The 6,437-nt window shown below is 43.9% G+C and overlaps 1 long non-coding RNA gene across 1 annotated transcript; it reads left to right on the top strand.

Moving 5' to 3' along the window:
* The first annotated feature begins 1,560 nt into the window (after nucleotides 1-1,560).
* Nucleotides 1,561-5,713, top strand: LOC148007338 (uncharacterized). The gene is made up of 3 exons (XR_015650743.1): nucleotides 1,561-2,340; nucleotides 2,521-2,680; nucleotides 5,508-5,713. It is a non-coding gene; the product is annotated as an uncharacterized LOC148007338 (long non-coding RNA).
* The last annotated feature ends 724 nt before the right edge of the window (nucleotides 5,714-6,437 follow it).

The raw sequence follows: 6,437 nt of genomic DNA on the forward strand, positions 1-6,437 counted from the left end.
GTAACAGTTTGCAATCCCACCAACAATGGAGGAGTGTTCCTCTTTCTCCACATCCTCACCAGCATCTGTTGTCACCTGAGTTTTTTATTTTAGCCATTCTGACTGGTGTGAGGTGGAATCTCAGGGTTGTTTTAATTTGCATTTCCCTGATGACTAAGGATGTTGAACATTTCTTTAGGTACTTCTCAACCATTTGATATTCCTCAGCTGAGAATTCTTTGTTTAGCTCTGTATCCCATTTTTAATAGGGTTATTTGGCTCTTTGGAGTCTAACTTCTTGAGTTCTTTGTACATATTGGATATTAGCCCTCTATCAGATGTAGAATTGGTAAAGATCTTCTCCCAATCTGTTGGTTGCCATTTTGTCCTAATGACAGTGTCCTTTGTCTTACAGAAGCTTTGCAGTTTTATGAGGTCCCATTTGTCGATTCTTATCTTAGAACATAAGCCATTGGTGTTCTGTTCAGGAAAATTTCCCCAGTGCCCATGTGTTCGAGGCTCATCCCCACTTTCTCTTCTATTAGTTTCAGTATATCTGGTTTTATGTGGAGGTCCTTGATCCACTTGCTCCTCTGGGCTTCACTGGAGGCCCGGTCCCCAGGGGACCTAGAGAATTCTTTATCTGGGAATATGCCAAGAAGCCAGTCAGCAAGGGTGGCAAGGATGGCCTCTGAGGCCCTGAGGGACCCAGAGGTGCACACAGAACCCTCTCAGCTCACCACACACGCCATGGGGGTCAACATCTACAAGAAAGACCAGGATGTGGCCATGTGAACAGACTCAGATACCCTGCATGGCTGTTCCAGGTGAACTTGGGTCCCCCCAAAAAGCTAGAGGAACTAGAATCAGAGTCCTGAGAGTACTAGGGACTGCTTTACCAACAGAATTATCTGGTGTCACAACCAGCTGAGCAAGAACAAGAAGCCAGTAGTGAGAGGGTGGGCACTTCACAGGAGACTGTGAACACTGTCAAAGCATAACGGGTCCATGGAGGAAGAACTTGCTGGAGACTCTAGTTCTTCCTATGATTTGCAGACAGACTGATGTAACAGATTCTTAGGCTGTACCAAAAATAATTTTTTATGAAAATCTCAAAATAATCTAACTCCTACTGATTCCATTTCTGGTTTAACCCCTTTTGGCCTCCAAGGGAATTTGAGAAACATGCGATTGTGTTCGCATTCTTTTTAGAAATATTCTAAAAATCTTTCTTGACTCTACCCCTAGTTTCCTTCTTAAATCTATCACAAACCCATTTACATTGTTATATTTAAAATTTGTGGACTGGAGAGATAGCTCAGCGGTTAAGAGCACTGACTGCTTTTCCAGAGGTCCTGAGTTCAAATCCCAGCGACCACATGGTGGCTCCTCACCATCTGTAATGGGATCCGATGCCCTCTTCTGGTGGGTCTGAAGACAGCTATAGCATACTTATATATAATAAATAAATAAATTTTAAAATTTGTTTTATGTTGTACAAAGAACAAATATATATATATATATATATATATATATATATATATATATATATATATGAAGTTTTGGCGACCATAAATATAAAGGGTGTATTTGGGTTCTCTGCTTGAAAGGTCTGGAATGAGAAAATCTACACTTCTGATGTAAAGGACAAGATGAAGTTCCTTACTTGTTAATGAGGCCAGAGCACCACTGGATGGATATGCGATTTGGCCAGACAACAGCAGGGAGAGCACCTGTAGTCTCAGTGAGAAACGACTCATTGTACCTCCTGCCTCCTACCAGAGCCCGCCTCAGCTTCTCCGGGCCTTCCTCCTAGGTTGGCTCATCCCACTGCTCTCTAGAGACAGAAGTCCCAGCAGTTCAGTAGTATTGCTTTGTCTTAATTGCTTTATTTTTCTATTCACTTTCATTCATAGGGCCTCACTATGACATTCTGGCTATCCTGGAACTTGCTATGTAGACTGGCTGGCCTCAGACTCATAGAGATCTATCTGCCTTTGCCTCCTGAATACTGGAAGTGAAAGCATGTGCCACTGTACCCAACAATTCATAAACAGGCAAAGAATAAATCTTGACTGTCACATGATCTCAGGCACATCAATGCTACTATGATAACAATGGGGGACACTCCAGACAAGGCTCCCCTCTCCCACTCTGATTTCTCGAGGACATTCTGTTCATTATTATACTTGACTTAAAAGATTACTTTTTCTCTATTCCTTTGAATCCTGACATTGGCCAGCTAACGATGAACTCCATAGACGGGATAAACAGACTAGGAATAGCCAGGGTCCTCAAGATCCCTGACCCCAAGGAGAACAGATGGGTGTACTGAGGAGGAATCAGAGTCTTGCAGTCACGGTGAGTAGCTTTACAGTTCCAGTTTTCACATCCTCATCCAAAATGGGCGACTGGAATGAAGTCTGAGGCTCAACAGTAGCTGATGACAGTGGTGACAAAATGACAATTTTAGACTTTCAGTTTCTTTGAAAAAAAAAACCACAGAAATATTACAGGTATATATTTTTGTTTTAATCCCAGGTATAACATGGGGCTGCTTCAGATGGCTCACAGCAGCTGTGATTGACCTTGCGTTCCGGCAGGGTTGTGATTTTGCCAGCAGCAGATAGTTTCTGTGATTGTGTGGCATTGGGAAATCCGAGGACTTTTCAGAAGGCATACTAAGTGCCAGGGTCTCGAGGTAAGGTGGGTTGGTCATGGTTTATTAAGTAGTCGTGAGCAAAAGAGAAAGAAAGAAAGAAATTAGATATCCTAGCGGTAAAGCTCAAACTTGCTCCAAGGAGTTGGATGACCCCAGTAAGCAGGAAGCAGTGTAATGATGATGATGTTGCCCCCTTTCTCCTCCGTCCCTTGTCCTCTCCTATCTAATGCTAAGGGTTGGAAGGCTGGAAAAACGGTGGAGAAGGATGGAAGAAAGAAAAACCCACAAAGTAGCCAAAGACAGCTACAAGTGACCCCACAAATCAGTACCTGAAGGATAGAGGTGCCCTGAGAATGGAGTGACTTCACCAGGGAAAGAATGTTATAGAGGGGCTGTGAATGTGGAGAAGGTGTAACGGGAGGAAGGAAACATTGGCATGAGGTCCTCATGGATGGAGTCTAGTCAACGGAAAGTTGGGACAGAGGGGACATGAGCAGCTTGGAGACAGATTGGAAGAAGGAGTGCCCTCTTTCACTGAGTTTCCTTGCCTTGAAAATAAAATTCAAGCCATGTACTTCAATCCCAGCACTCTCCCAGGAGGCAGAGATAGATGGCTCTCTGAGCTCAAGGCCATTCTGGGCTGCAGAGTAAGTTCCAGGACAGCTAGGACCATAAAGAGAAACTGTCTCAGAAAGAACAGAGGGGTGGGTAGTCCCAGAACTAGCTGAAGGTTCTAGCTGCAATTGTTCCTGTATTGGGCCTATTTTAAATTCCCCCCATGAAGCAGCCATCTGTTGCAACTTTCTGTTGACTAGATTCCATCCAATGCAGAGTGGTCATCCCTGACAATATACACACAAACAACAAAGACAGACTCAGCAAGTTTTATATGTGTGTGTGTGTGTGTGTGTGTGTGTGTGTGTGTATGTATATGTATATATGATAATAATAATCAAAGAAGAAGAGGCTATCAGTATGTAGGTCCTTGTGCTCACAGATAAGCACTAGGGGAACCAGGAATGATAAACACACAGGGTTGTGTCTTCAAAGGGAGAGATGTATAACCTGCTTTCTGCCCAGGAGGCTGGGGGAGGATGTGGTTATTGGCCTAGTGACCTTTGCACTATGTGTGTGGCTGAGACCACACCAGATCCTCCTCAGACCTTTATCATGAGCTTTTTTTTTCTTAGTTAATCTACAGAGCCCATCTTCATGGAAGATATCATATGTACTTTTCAAAGAATCTTGATGTACTTATGCCTTAAGCTTTATTGTGTATACAGGATTGAGTTGATTATCATCAGAAAATTGTCACCAAGTTGTACCATGCCTAAGTATGCCTAAAATAAATACTCGAGGTCAGACTCCAAGTTTGAACCAGCACCAGCTACTGAATCATGATGAGCTGAAGGACTGTCTCTCTGTAGTTCCCATCTTAGTTACTCTGCTGGCCTTAGTGGCACACAATGTGTGCCTCTGAGGATTGACCTCAGAGGAGGTTAAATAGAAGCAGGAGGTAGGAGTTTGGTCATCTTACCCAAGGAACTGAGACTGTAAGTGAGAGAATGAGAAACATGGGTTCTCTCAGTTCTCTGAGACAAGATAATTTATACAATCGAAATATATGTTAAGATCCAAAGGAGTAAAATATCCGGAGCATTAGCTCTGTAACTTCCATACAAGTGATTGTGAAATTCAGTCCTTGGATTGTGTCAGGGCAAATGGCTGAGGTACCTATTTAACATATCAAAGCTGATTCTGGCTGCCAGTCTTCCTCAGACTCTATTACAGTCATTCTGGTTGTTGTATCCTGACCCTACCACAAACTCTTCAACTCTAGTATTGGGCTGGGCCTCCCTTCCTCCAGCCTCTCTGATCCCTATATAAGCTAGCCATATTGGCCAGTCTTCATTCCCCATCTCCTGGCCTCTTGGCTTCTGGCTCTCCCCACTTCTCTCCCACATGTCCTGGTTCAGTCCGCTGGCCACGTTCACTCTGGACTCTTCAGGATGCCTCTGGCTGTGCTCTCCATCATGTCTACAATAAACCTTCTCTTCCACTATCCCTAGGAATGTCATGTCCTCATTCCATTCTTTTCAGTTTCCTAAGCAAGGCACCACGGTATTGTTAACTGGAAGCACACAGGGGCTGGTGTGAAAAGAGCCCATGAGAAGGGAAATAAAATCCCTGCAATTATTTTACAAGCCGGACTACAGTAATGTATTGTTGCGACCTTCTTAGGAAGAAAGTTCTTGGCCAGACATGTATTGGCAAGTCTTGGCAGGGCTGGCCAAGTGGACCCCATGGCCACTCCAGTTTCCCAGCAGTCACTGAGCCAGGCACTCTCAGGACTCACCCTCTGGAGATGGGACCAGAACTCAGAGCTCCCTCTGTCCTGCAGCCCTTACACTACCTGAGGGTCAATGGTTTCTGTAAGCCAGGGAATGACACGTTGGGCTCTGCCACAGCACGATCCCCATCCTCACATCGATAGCCTCTTCTTAGATTATTATCTCATATACATGCAACTTCCCGAGTCTATTCTTGTCATTTCTGGGTATATTGTTTCAGGGCTGACCACTCCACATTCAACAACCAACAAGAGGGTTGTCTATAGAAGAGCTCAGTTCCCTTCCTCCCAGCAATTATTAGTTGCCTGTAGTCTTTGTCTAGGGTGGGGGTCTTCCCAAAATTTTCCCCGTCCACATTAACATGTGTATTGATAATGTATCTATTGATATTATCATTGTTTTGCTATTATTTATGCAGCTGTTTCTAGGGCAGATTGTTTTAAATCAGGCTTCCTGGTGTTCTGGTTCCTAACACTCTTTCCACCCTCTCTTCCATGATTTTTCCTGAACCACAGATTCAGACGCTGTGATGTAGATGCACCTGTTGAGGCTGGGCTCCCAACAATCTCTTGACCTCTGCCTTGTATCCAGTTTTGGTGGTGATGGTCTCCCTTTGCTGTAAATATATACTTCTTTGATGGGAGGGGTTGGCCGTACTTCTCCAAGAGAATTGGATGGTGCACAATGAAGGTCACACAAAGTATATTACTGGTTTCTTAGCAATCAGCGTCAGCCTTTGTCGTGTGACTTTTTCCTAGGGAAATGTGACCAAATGTCTCTTTACTTCAACAAGTGTACCAAGACAAACCAAACTTACAACTGTGTCAAGTCCCGCTTGGTGAACCAATGAGTGTATTGAGGCTACTTATAGGAACATGGGTAATTCAAAGATATCCCAAGGTTTTCAGGTTATGTCTGAAATTAGGGACCAGAGGTATACTTAAAAATATCTTTAAAAATATCTTTTAAGTCCAAGACAGTGTATGTATGTCAGCCTGGTGATAGCATACTCAACAGAGTATATGGGTCAGGGACTGGGGGGGGGCGAATATTCACCCTTTTGTTGACTTCCCTTAAATCTTGTACTGGTTGGTACTCATTTATGCCTAATTTCCATTCAGAAAATAGTGGAGTGTTCCAGGGTAACCTGCAAGGTACTAAGATTCCTGTTTTTCTCAATCTGTTTATATGAATTCTGATTCCTTGTCAGGCTTCCAGGCTCATGGAATGCATGTACACCTGTATGAGCTCCACCAAAGTTTTGAGTTGGATGAGGACTGGGGCCCGGTGTTTGAAAAGTTCAGGGGAGATTGCCTTCAACCCACAGCCTGGGAACTTTTCTCATAAATAGGCCACTAGTTATCATGGACAGGAGGATAGTCTGATACCAGGGGCAGGGAGTGTCAGTACATATTCCTCAGCTAAGAAAGGGGTGACCAACATCT

This window comes from Rattus norvegicus, chromosome 1, assembly GCF_021556685.1.
Source record: "Rattus norvegicus strain SHRSP/BbbUtx chromosome 1, alternate assembly SHRSP_T2T, whole genome shotgun sequence".
Classification (NCBI taxonomy): Eukaryota; Metazoa; Chordata; class Mammalia; order Rodentia; family Muridae; genus Rattus; species Rattus norvegicus.